The 14,045-nt window shown below is 35.6% G+C and overlaps 1 long non-coding RNA gene across 1 annotated transcript in view; it reads left to right on the forward strand.

The window, feature by feature from the left end:
* Positions 1-5,545: 5,545 nt before the first annotated feature.
* LOC306643907 overlaps positions 5,546-14,045 on the forward strand; it is a 47,505-nt gene continuing 39,005 nt past the window's right edge. The window contains exon 1 of the long non-coding RNA XR_013759109.1: positions 5,546-5,650. This is a non-coding gene — a long non-coding RNA (uncharacterized lncRNA). The remainder of the gene's footprint in view (positions 5,651-14,045) is intronic.

Raw genomic sequence — 14,045 nt, forward strand, 5'->3', positions numbered from 1 at the left:
TTTCTTTGATATCAGTCTCATGGTGATGTGAAAGGGAAATGAGAGTCCCTACAGGGACAGTGAACATCCTAACATTTGTGAGGCCAACCGCCACACTCCAGGCTTTTCTTGTTCCCTGACAAGGCTTGGCCCAGTCCTCTCCTGGGATGCCTTTGACAGCAACTGCAAACAACAGAAGCCAGCAGGAATGTAAGAACAGGTGCAGGAGCCTCCCCAGCCTCCTGCACACAGAGAAAGGGCTTCTGCAGAGCTACCCCTGGATATCCCACTTCCGAATTGCCCTCCTGCCCCCAGCCCCTGCAGGATCTTGCTTCTTTTCATGCAGCAGATGTTTGGAAAGATTTATAACAAGGCATTGTGGCTTCAAAGGTGCTGCTGGCAAATTTTCTTAGCTTTTAAGGGGATTTGGGTGGAATCTCCAACCATACAAAATAAGAAAATAACCATGGAAAAGATCACTTTCAAGTTTGTGCTCAGATAAGGGAAATGATAATAGTAAAAGGCTAGGGCTTTTCCAATTACTCCAGGTTGCTGCCTTCCACTTCCTACCACATTTTAGTGAAAGGGACATTCCTAGGTTCAGGGGATCTCCAGCATCAAAGAGGAAATAGATCAGGCAATATTTCCTCCACAAACAGTTCAGAATTTTCACACATTCTAGCATATTAGACATCACTCTAGGGGCATCTGGCCAGCTACTATTAATCTTCATCTTTTATTCACTTATTAGAACTGCTGCATGGGTAGACTGCTCTGTACAACTGGTTCAGTCATCCATGCAAATGAAAGACCACTGGTACTCAGTGACTGCTTCTCAAAGTGTGGTCCATGAAACAGCAGCAGCAAAATTTCCTAGGAGTTTGTCAGAAATGCAAAATCTCAGGCTTACGCAAGCCTATTGAAACAGAATTTAATAAGATCCCCAGATAATTCACACGCATAGTCAAGTCTATACTGCAGCTTCTTCGAGCAACTCCATACTCAGGATTCAGAGAGCAAGAAGCTATCTTTTCTCCCATAGTGATTCACCCTGCACAAAGAGAACTCAAATGCATTATTTAAGCCTCAAACTCTCCAGAAAATACAGGCAAGCATCAATGGACCTACAGTTTGGTTAAGAGACCAAGTGGTCAAACAGTGGATGATTAGTGGCAACAGGACTTATATGCAGAACTTCCAACTCCTAGATTTTGGCCCTTTCTGCTGTTTCGACTGATCCTGAAGAAATGGCTCACTGTTCCATGTCTAGACCTTAAGAATCACTTCCCATTAGCATCACTGGTATAGCAGAAAGAGGGCTCCAAGTGCTGGCAGAACCCCATGACTTTGAACAAATGACTTTCAAAAACAGAAGGGAAGCTCAATACGGATCCTTACGGAGAGATTTATAAAATAAGGATATGATAAACCTTATAAAGTAAGATTAATAAAAACAGAAATGCAGAGCCATGATTGAGCAATAAGTAGCAATATTACAAAAGTATTCAAATTCTAATTTAGAAGCTAACTTCTAAAAATATAATCGAAGAAAATATTTTTAAAGAAGAAAATGTTATATATAATAAAATGGTCCTTTGTAACAGAAAAATTAAAAGCAACGAAAATACTCTGTCATCAGGATATGGCAAATTAAATTACAGAATATTTGCTCATTGAAAATCCCCCTATGCTGATACATAATGCACTTAGGGGAGGCAAGGGGAGAATGGAGGAACGCTGCGTTGTGTAGAAGGAAATGAGGGGAAGGGAGGGGAGCGGGGGAAGGAAAAATGGTGGAATGAGACAAACATCATTACCCTATGTACATGTATGATTACATGTATGGTGTGACTCTACATTGTTTACAACCAGAGAAATGAAAAGTTACACTCCATTTGTGTACAATGAACCCAAATGCAATCTGTAAAAATAAAAAATAAAAATAAAATGATATCCCCCTAGACTTGGCAGCCACATGAAAAATTCTGGTATAATGTCAAGAGGAAAAACAGATCATAAAATTGTAGTATATTAGTTCAGACTATGAAAAGACTTCTAGAAAAAAAGTGGAAAACATTTGTGAAACCCATCGTATTCTGTATCAAGATAAATAGGATAGAGATAATTGTTTTCTAATTTTTAGTAGTTATTCAATTGTTTTATTATTTCCTTAAAAGAAAATAAATATTATGGATGGAAAATGAAAACAAATATAATAATCATGAGGCCTAATACAGTTACCATAAAGTATCATTAAATCTGACCCTGAACTCCATGGATACTAATAATAAAATTGAGCATCCCTGAGTGCTCACTCAAACTGAAGTATCAACATTGCTCTTTAAATCCTCAGGGGTCAGTAATAAGATCATCCCCATTTTACAGATGAGGAAAACAGAACCTGGAATGTACTCAGTCTCTTTGAAATATAGAGATGATAATATCTACTTTGTTGTCATTTTATGAGGATTAAACCAGATATTGGGTCTCATATCTGTGTGGTTCTAGAGAAATATCACTAAGAAAGGTAGAAAGTAACTTGGGGAAAAAAACTCTCCACTTTCTTCTCAAATGGGGACAAAAACGGCTCCCTGATTGTGGTGGTCCCACAGACTTGTCAACACACAAGATTGTGTGCCTTGAAGAAGGGAACAGTCTTAGGTGGCATCTTCAAATTCTCCTGAAGTAATATCAGTTTTGGTGCACACACACCAAGCAACAGAAATTTGTGTTGCATTTTAAGATGCAATAGTTCCGTAGGTGACACCTGGCCTAGTAATTGAGAGACATGGGGTCAGAATTCGTTTATGTCACGTCTTAGATTGCAGCTGTTCCACCTGTACAAAGGAGTTGTATTTTGTTGGTACAAATTTATTAAATTAAATTACAGGAACAGTGTTTCTGGATGGACTTAAAAATACTTGAATCCCGTTACAACTTAGCTTTTTTTTTTTTTTTTTTTTTTTTTCTTTTTAAATCAGGGTGTAGATAAACCACAGAGTAGACTTGTCTGGGTCTCAGTTACTTCATCTCTATAATGAAAGGTTGGACTAAATGACCCTTAACATCTGTTTAACTCTGAGATTCTGACAATTAACAGCATAACAATGAGGATCAAGAAAGTCTACACATGCATGATGCAAAGCAGGGCAACTGTGTGGACACATCCAGCAGCCCTCCTTAGGTAAAACCCTGCAGAAGCCAGTCTCCCCTGCTGTCTTCACCCCTTCTCCATCTGGAGGTGCCTCCCCTCCTGGGCTCCTCTGCTTCTCTTTGCTCTCAGAGTAACTGTCAGTAAGATTCACTTAAGTCTGTGTGCTCACCCTCCCCAGGGCACTTGAACCTTCCCTCTCCTTGCAGTTAAGTTGCATCCTGCCCCTAGGAGAAAGGATCCCAGGCATCAGCATAATGGTGGAGGTAGTGAGGCCTGAGCAGGGACCCTGCCTGCTGGCAAAGGCAGCTTCCTGAATGAGATCAGGCCCCTCATAATAGAATGAGAGCAGGTGAGGAACAACCAGAGAAGGGTCACAGCCCCAACTCTAATATTATCTATTCATATTTCTTTAAAATGCCTTCAAGTATATGTTCATAAGCATATAGAGAGTAGAAATGTCTTTGAAATTGATGGACAAAAATCCAACTTCACATTAGAAACATTTTAGGTATCTATTTTTGACATTGCAAAACAAATCATGTCTTAGTTACTCTAAATAATAAAATCACCTTCTGGATGAGTGATATATTAAAGATATTTTACATAAGTACGTTCAGATGTTTACACACAAGGGTTCTCAAATCTGCAAAATTTATACATATGGTACATTCAGAAAAATGTAAAACGTACAGATCTGTGTGAATACAATCATTATTTACTTTTAAAATTCTTCACAATATCTTCTTGACAATGTGAATAACCAGTACACAATTTTTTGCATCAGTATATTATAAAGTACATACAGCGTTATTCTCATGATTTGTGGTATCTCAAATAACTATATTTTCAGCATTTTGGAGAATATACTGGAAAATAACAGCAAAATGAAACAGTCCTATTTCAAAGAAAATAACCAGAAATTAAAATTTGGAATAATTCTGCTAAAACGACCTTTATTTCTTCAACTTTTAAATTTTAAATTTCTATTATTTTATGAGTCTCTATGTATAGAAATGTCCTCTAAAGTTCTGAACGAACCATGTGCTGTAAATGGTACTTTAAATTTAAGAATTTAATAAATATCTAAAATTATTCACTAAATGCAAAATTTTAAGTGAAATGTAAAATAAACTTGTACTTCAAAAATTATGCCAAATGCTAAGAATTTAAAGTATTTCATGTTAAAAAAAAAAAAGACATTTTGGTAGAAATTAATGGAAAGAAATGTTCTTTCTAGTTTCATGGTTTTTAATTGATATATTGTCTTCTACGCAAGTGCTGCCTGAGCAGTACCACACTTGATTTAATTGATTTTATTATGATTAGGCCTGTTAATTTTTTTTAGAATTGATTATGCCAAAGAGAGGGAGAGAGTGTGTGTTCTGAATGAGATTTCTTTTATAAAGCAAGAATTTAACTTGTCAAAATCTCTGTTTGGGGGAGAAATGCATTTGTTGTTTTTGTAAATGTTGACAACTTTCCAGACCATCCATTATTTTAGTTACCAAGTTGGCAAAATCATAAAAAATGATGTATAGTTTCCTAATTTAGGGGATATTTGTTATTTGGAGGGTGATTATGGAGTTCCTTAACCCATACTTCCTTATGTCGATAACCATTAAGAAAGAACACAGAATAATCAATACAGTTCACTCAGATTTGGTAGATTCTGAGAGTGAATTCTTTCCCCAACATTACTGTTACAATGCACACAAGTTTAACTGTAGTTAGAGACACTCATTCAGTGCTCTTGTTAGCATCTTATAGTAAAGGCGTGGATAAGGAGGGGGAAATAAAGCTTTGACAGATGGTACTCAGCGTTTGACTCCTGCTGAGCTCAGCAGGACCTGTGGTTTCCAAGGTTAGGGCTGTCAAAATGGCTCTGTCTATCAAGTGAATAACAAAGTGTAGACGGCCTGACTGTTTCCTATACAAAACTTAGATTTCATGTGCCATTATTGTCGGTCTTTCTGCTGATTTAGTTACTTCTAAGGAGAAGAACTGGGGGTTCTGACACAGCCTCACCATTTAAGAAATTACTTGGAAGGGAATTCTCTTGGGCTGAAAGAGGTAGGCTGGGATCTGATCTTTTTCTATTTAGTTTCTCTCTAAGGTTTCATGACTTGAAAAGGATTCAAAAGCCACCAAAGATTCACTTTTGGCTATAAGCTAACTGTGAACCCTTAAAAATGAACTTAATGATGTCTACCTCTCAGAAGGGTAACATGTTTTTATTCAGAATCCTTAGGGTGGTGGGTATTTTTTCAAACAGAAAAATTGAGAATGAAAAGGGAAATGTTTCTGTTAAGAAAGACATTGATGTGTTTCGAGGTGTTTGTCAGGGCCTATTTTTACCTTTCAGAGCTCCTAATTTTTAAAAACTCCTCCCTTTCTTATTTTGCCTGTGTCTACAGACTTCAGTTGCTCAGAGAAAGTACCTGATGCTAAAAGACAGGAAATTGAACAATGTCACCAAAATGTGCCTGTGTCATGCCCTGTTAACAGCTATATGCCTTGGTAAGTTTGATGTTTTCCTTTATGTATATTTTGTAATTTCAAGATTGTTATTGACTTTCTGGGATGTTAATAAAAAATCCTTTTGGCAAAATCATAAACTCAGGCTTTTTTTATTAAGATGGCTAACATTAGTGTTGGGGTGGTCCTCCTGAATAAGCTAACAATTATATTTCAATGCTTATTTTATTTTATGCATGTAACATTTAAAGAACAATTCCTGATTGTTATTTCAAAAAGACAAAAAAATACAAATTTTAAAGTAGAAATTTGAAAATGACAGACTTTAAACCTGCCTTATTACCAAGCATTTTAGTTGCTATTTTTGAGAAGTTGATTAAAGAAGGATATCTTCTGTCTCTTTTTGATAATAACTTGAGCAACTGCATCCACTAGTATAGTGTCTGTTCCCTACAAGTATGTCTAAAAAGAAGACTTTCTCCCTAAAATATAGATGAAGAATTCCTCTGCAAATATTTAATATATACAAATTCCATGATCCATAAAAGGAATGTTATTTGGAAGAAATTCTATGTTAGAATTCCCAATTTACTTAATTATTTTAAGCATTAAATAAAAAGTGTGTTAAAAAGCACTGAAGGACTTACCTTCTTATAAAACTATTTTTTAAAGCCCTAACTCAGCAGTTTCTTCTGAGATGCTTGGCCTTCACTACATGGTCGATATTAAGTAAATATTATTAAACTGAAATAAAATGCATACTGAATATCAAATATAAAAAGGAATTCCTTAATTTAAATAAAAAGGAGACAGGTTTTACATCAGATTATTATAAGAAATTGTCAAATGCCAATTGAGCATAAGCCCTTCTCCAGTTGTTCTTGCTTTTTATTCTGGTAACACTTGCTTTTTATCATCTGTAGATAATAATGATAATTAAACAGAAATTTGGAGTTAAGGGGAAAAGTCCTAAGCCAAAATGCAGCTTTCTTCCTTCTCCCCTCCTCTCTGCCTTTTTGCTTGCTTTGTTCAACGGGGCAGTTGCTAAGCTTCTTCCTAACAGCCTGTACTACCCCCACCCGCAAGGAGGTTTTGTTAATGGTAAACTTGCTGAATCAAATTTGCTTTTCATGCATTTGCATTTTTTAAAGAGTCTCTGAGGGTTTGCTTCATGTGACTATGGGGAAAGTGTGCTTCTGAAATTTCATCCAAGTGCATAAACTTTAAGGCCCTGGGAATTAAGTCCATCCCTTACAGGAAGTCAGCAATCCTGGAGGAAGGAAATAACTAAAAAAGATATGATGTTTGGGCACGACAATCTCATATTTAGCCACTCACCAAAACCTTTATGGTTTTAACCCACAGCACTGGCCTGTAAGTCCAAATGTCCAGGGCTAATTAATATAATTATTTTTTTCTAATTGCACTAGGCCCTTCAATTGTTTTTGTTGTTGTTAACTGTAGTAAAATACACGCAGAACTTAGCATCTTAGCCATTTTTAAGTATGCGTTCACATTGTTGTGCAACCAGTCTTCAGAACTCTGTTCAGCTTGCAAAACTTTATACACATTAAACAACAATCTTCCATTCCCCTCTCTGTCAGTCCCTGGAAACCACCATTCTACTTTTTCGTCTTTATGACTGTGACTATTTAGGTACCTCTGATACAATGAATCACACTCTATTTGTCTTTTTGTGACTGGCTAATTTTACTTGACACAATGTCTTCAATATTCACCCATGTTGTAGCATGTGTCAAAATTTCCTTCCTTCTTAAAGCTGAACAATATTCCATTGTCTGTATGTACCAATATCCTGCTTATCCATTCATATGTCAATGTACACTTGAGTTGCTTCCACCTTTTGGCTATTATGTATAATATTGCTATGAAAATGAGCATACAGCCTTCAGTTATTTTATGCGATTGCTGTAAATTAAGACCACAGCACACACTGAAGGAAGAAAGGCAATAATAGCTAGTGCTTATTGAGTATTTACCTTGTGCCAGGCACTGTGCCATGCGTATCATTGGTCTCTGACAGATGCACTCTTATTACTGTCCTTTCATAAAAGTAAAAACTGACATACAGAGAGGTTGATTAACTAGTTCATAGTCACTCAGCTAATAAGTCACTGGCTACAATTCTAGAAAATGGAGCCAGAGTCTGCCCTCAGAGAAATCATGGAATCTGTATTCCTGGAGCCACAGCCGAGCACCCTAAGGCAAAAACTCCTTGAGAGCTGCACAATCTGGCCTGAGCTACAGAGCACACGGGAAGCCATCAAAACCAGCTCTGTCACCAGCTAGTAGCAGGACCTTTAAAAATCCCCAAAAGGGTCATCTATGAAAAGAAAGCTTAATCAAGTATGCTGTGGTCTATGGTTTCCAACAATCCTTCATTCTATATGAAGTTTGTTATCTAACACTTTATGACTTGGTTATTTCACCTACTTGAAGATAATTAGGTAATTTACAATTTTCAAATACATGCTAAATTCTCCAAGTTTATAATGAATAGTTTTCCTGATGCTTATTCTACTAATATTCAAATTATTCCTTAATATAATATCATTCATACCCCCATAAAAAACTTACAAGAAAGGATACAAAGACATGTCAACAGGAATGTATGAGGTAAAATGTCATTTCTCTTTCAGAAGAGTCTGAGGTGTGCCCACCCAACAAAAACCCAATGGAATTGAACAAATTATGTTATGTTCACGTACAAATATGTAACAACATATTTCACTATTATGTATAATTATAACTCATGAATTAAAAAAAAACTGGAGAGGAGGGAACAGTGTTCATCTAATATACATTCACATAATTAGGGTTATATAATTTCAACCACCTGCCATTGAGGGAAATGAGAAGGATAAGTCTGAGTTAATTAACATTTTCCTCTTCATAGTCAAAATTTATCACTTCATTGATCTCTAGAAAGGTGGACCTGAGGACCCTCATTATCATAAATAGTTTAACCAACTCTTTTGGTTCCATGGTTGTAAAATTAGGTTGTAGATCATTCTGTATTCATTTTCATAGCACAACCCTAACTGGCTATAATGAATGAATTTGTACCCAAGGAAACAAAGGGAAACTATTTCAAGAACAAAGTTTTATAGAGACCTTTAAAATCCTGGAGGTCTAAAGATGAGCATTTGAATGCACAGGTCTAATTTATCAGTAGGTGCATGTTCTCAAACCCAGAAACTACACTCACCAGGAATGACTCTCAGATTCAAGAGAAGAATGGCCATGTCATTTGAATGCTGTGCAAATCCAGTGGCAAATGCTTACTTGACCAAAATTCGGGTGTTTCAAATAGAGTTCAGGCCTGTGATTGAGCAGGTCTGCAAAATTTTTCAGGATGCCTATGATAAACTTCAATATTAAATGAAAAGAATGTTTTCATTTTCTGTTAGCCACCATTTACAGCAGGGTAGACAGCTTTATTTTAAACCAAATTATGGAACATGGGAAGCATCCTCCATATTCCAATTTATGAATTTGCTATCTATATTCACTTTCAGCCAAGAAAGAGGATTCTATGATATATAGTGCATCTTCCTTCTGTGCTTTCAAAAGATGCAAATTTTGCTAACCAAACAGAAGAGGGAGCTATCCATCTGGAAATTAACCAGTCCTTTCAAAATATGTCAAGTAAATATAGAAAGAAGGATAGTCTATTATGATCAAGTCTTAGGTAGTTCTTTATTTTATAGCAACACTTATAATTTTCTGGTACATTCAAAATGAGGAGAGAACTAACAATAAAGGCAAAAACATGGAATTAATTAACAAAGAGGCAAAATACCTCTAAAAAGCCAACTAAAAATACACTCAATATTTTATGGTTTATCTCACATCTTCTAGAAAAATATAGATTCAGAACACACCCCCAAAAAGGCCAAAACTATATTCTGTGGCTATACATACTTCTATCTAATATTATATTCCTATAGATCACGATTGTAAAATGAAACTTTGCCTTTAAAATTAATAACATCTGGAAATAATGGCAAAAAAGGAAAAAAAGAAAGAAAAAGAAAAACTGTTGGGCTGCATCTGTCCTGAAAATGCTATGTAATAAGATTTACTTAATATATTTGAAAGAAAAAAAATGTTTTGTTCCCCAATTTGTTGCAACATCTGAAAGTTCATGAGGTTATGACCCCTCTTTAAGAAAGCATCTCCCACCACCTGCAAATACCCCAGGAAAAGCAGTTGGAAACAATAAAACACGTGCTAGTTAACGGTTGCCAGGGAAACGGTTCTGGTTCACCAATCAGAAGGCCTGCTCTTCCCAGTGGCTTTGTCTGAGGGAGACATGCGCCAGCTGTTAGTGAATAACCATTGTTATAGATCATCAGGAAATCACAGTCAGCAGGCAACCCAGCCCCACTGGAAGTTTATTTCTCATATTTGTTCATCACCAGGGCAATCCTCCACCTTTAAAACATCCCCTTAGGCCGGGTTAACTAAATAACACCCTGCATGGCAGGATCATTTAAAGGAGGCAAGTTGCAAAATGGTCTTTTTCGCAGCAAACAGATCTCTACCTTTGATTCCAAGAACGTCATCCCCCTGTCCCCTTCGCTTTCCAGTGTCAATTACAGGGCAATATCTGAAGGAAGCCGGGTTGGATGCTTTTCCTCCTTTCCTTGATTGGCCACTCAGATACACACCCCCCACACTTCAGGCACCAAGAGCTTTCACACCATCCTCCAAGAACTGTCAAGATCATTGGCAGTTCTCCCCGCTGAAGAGAACAGAATGATTGGCAACTGAGGCACTCTACAGAGGCAGTTTGCAGCCATAAGAGAGGGCTGAGAGGACAAAGCCCTGGGTCCCTTCCTACAACATGCACACTTCAACCTTCTGAACAGCCTTACTGTTATCAAATTTATTCTTTTTATAAATTTAAAATGTTATAGATTTTCTTTGAAATGAGATGGTGCTGCTTAAAAACTAATGAATGATAAACCTACCCAATTACCAGACTCGTTTTAAAAGAGACACCTAAACTTCTATTTTTGGACCCTCACATTAACTTGGCCTTAGCAAAAATAAAAGGATGAACAAATAGAAATTTTAACAACTCTTCTTAGTCTGTCTGAAGATTGAGGTGACAGAGTACTGTCCCATTCACCAAATTGGAGACAAGCAAATACAGAGAATCCCAGCTTACTAGGGCAGAAACTTCCTTGAGAACCAGTGCTGGGTAGGAAAACCCAAATTCCAATTGCTACAGGATACAGGATCACTGTGGATAGGTCTGAGAGTTAAAAACTCCAGAAAGACCCAGTCATGGTGACACCTGTCCCCGCCACACACACGCACACACACACCACACTGTGGAGGAGAAAAGATAAGAATTGCATTTGACTGCTTCTAGAAACCATGCAAGAAGAGTAGTGTGGAATATATCCATTGAGAGAGGGAAGATCCAAACTAGAATTCTGTACCAAGTGTGTGAAATTGTCCTTTCAAAAGTAAAGGCGAAATAAAGACTTTTTTAAACAAAAATTGATAGAATTTGTTGCCAGTAGACCCACCTTGCAAGAAATGTTTAAAAGTTCTTCCAAGAGAAGAAAATGGTATAGTCAGAAACTCAGATCTAAATAAAGAAAGGAAGAGCATCAGAAAAGGAATAATGGAAGGTAAAATAAAAGCTCTTTCTTATTAATTGATTTAACATATAAGTTTTCAAAATGATAGCAACTGTGTATTCAGCTATGTACACCTGTGTGTTTTATTCATAAATGCCCACAAATAAACATGTTTATGCATTCTTAGGTAATGGCAATGATATATTGAACAGAATGAAGGAATTAGTAGTATTTTATTATAGAGTACTTGCATTACCCATGAAGCTGTATTGCATGAATTGAATTTGGATTTATAGCAAATGTATGTCAGTATGTTGTAAAACATAGGGCAACTACTTTAAAAAGTAAAAAAAAAAAAAAAAAGACATCATCGATATGCTAAGAAAGGAGCAAAAATTGAATCTTGTAATGCTTAAACTGTAAAAGAAGTATGGAAGACAAAATCAAAATGAAGAGCAAGGGCAACAAATATTAACATTGTTATTGTTTTCAACAAATAGAAAAGAATAACAAATATGGTAGCTATTACTCCAACTATAACAATAATCACTTTAACCATCCATGGGCTATATACCATGATCACTGTCTACAAACAAGAGAGATCGCTAAAGTGGATCAAGAATGACCCACTACTTGTTCTTGTCTACATGAACCCCTATTTAAATATAAAGATATGTAGATTAAAAGTGAATGTGTGGCAAAAGATATTCCATGCTAACACTAATCAAAAGAACACAAGTAGTTATACCAATTTTAGACAAAACAGGCTTTAGAGTAGAGAGTGTTACTGGGAATAAAGAGGGGTGTAACATAATGATAAGCCCCCAAAAGGAATAAATAATAATCATTAACACGTATGCATCTAACAAGAGAGTGCCAAAATATCTGAGAGAAAAAGCTGATAGACCTGCAAGGAGAAATAGATGAATCCACTATTATAGTTGGAGAGTTTCATGGTTCTTTATTAGTAATGGACAGATCTAAGAAGTAGAAAATCAGCAAGGACATAGATGAACTCAAACAATTTATTCAATAATAATGATACATCCTTCTGGGTCTTACATGGAATATTCACCAAAACACATCACATTCTGGACCAAAAAGCATACCTTAAAAGCTTTAAAGAATAGAAATCGAAACAATGTATACTATCTGCCACAGAGAAATAAATTAAAAATCAGAAACAGAAAGATAGTGGCAGGTAAAACAAAACCCATGGTATGAAATATATTTCTGAGTAAATTATGGATCAAAGAATGAAATTAAAAATATTTCAAACTCAATAGAAATGAAAATACAACTTATCAAAATTTGCAGGACAAGGGCGGGAATGTAGCTCAGTGGTAGAGTCCTTCCCTACCTTGCTCAAGGTCCTGCATTCAGTCCCCAGTATTGGGGGGAAGGGGATGAAATGCAGGATGAGTGACAGCAGTATGTAGAGGGAAATTTATAACATTAAATGCATATGTTAGAAAAGAAGAAATGCCTAAAATCAACAATGTAAGTTACACTTTAGCAAACTGTAAAAGAAAAATAAATTAAATCCAAAGTAAGCAAGAGAAAAGAAATAATAAAAAGTAAAGAAGAAATCAGTGTAACTGAAAACCAGAAATCAGTAGAAAAATTCAATAAAACCAAAAGTTGGTTCTATGAAAAGATCAATAAAATTGATCAATCTCTAGACAAACTGAGGGGGAAAAAGATAAGATTAATATATCAAATGTAAGCACTAAAATCAAAAATAAGAGACATCACCAGAGACACCATGAGCATTAGAAGGATAATAAAGGAACATTATGAATAACTAACCACAAATTTTAATAATATAGATGAAATGGACCAATTCCTTGAAAGATACAACCTGCCAAAACTCACACAAGAAGAAACAGACAATTACAACTACTTATATCTATTCATGAAATTGGTCAATAATTAAAAACCAGAAAGCAAACAACCCACATGGGTTCACTGGTGTCTTCTATCAAACATTTAAGGAAGAAATTTTACCAATTCTCTGAAATCTCTTGCAGAAAATAGATGCATAGGGAATATCCACTAACTCATTCCTAATGAGTTAGCATTAGGAAGCTAGCATTATCCTAACACCAAAACCAAAAGAGAAGTTTCAAGAAAACTACAGATGACTACTTCTCAAGAAAGTATTAGCAAATCAAGTTCAACCATGTATGAAAAGAATTATACTCCATGACCAACTGGGATTTATCCTAGGTATGCAAGGCAGGTTCAACATTTGAAAATTAATTTACATAATACATCACATCAACAGGCTAAAGAAGAAAATCACATAATTATATTAATAAATGCAGAAAAAACATTTGACAAAGTCCAAAATTCTTTGGTGGTAAAACTCTGAAAAACTAGGAAAAAGGGAATTTCTTCAACTTTATAAAGAACATTTACAAAATACCCAGTTATCATACTTAATGGGGAGAAACTTGGACATTTCATACTAAGATCAAGGAATAAGACAAGAATGTCCTCATTCACCACTTCTCTTCAACACTGTACTAAAAGTCATAGCTAATGCAATAAAACAAAACAAAAAAAGAAATAGAAAATATACACATTTAGAGCAAGAAACTGGTTTGTACAAGAATGTCTATCTAGAAAGTCTGAAAGAATCAAAGAAACTCCTAGAATAAGCAATCGTAGCAGATTTTCAGGATATAAGATAAATAAATAAAAGCAAATCACTTTCCTATACACTAGCAAGGAACACTGGAATTTGACATTAAAAACACAGTACATTTACGTAAACACCCCCAAAATGAAATACTTAGGTAAAAATTTAACCAAAG

This window comes from Sciurus vulgaris (assembly GCF_902686455.1).
Source record: "Sciurus vulgaris genome assembly, chromosome: 14".
In the NCBI taxonomy this organism is placed as follows: domain Eukaryota; kingdom Metazoa; phylum Chordata; class Mammalia; order Rodentia; family Sciuridae; genus Sciurus; species Sciurus vulgaris.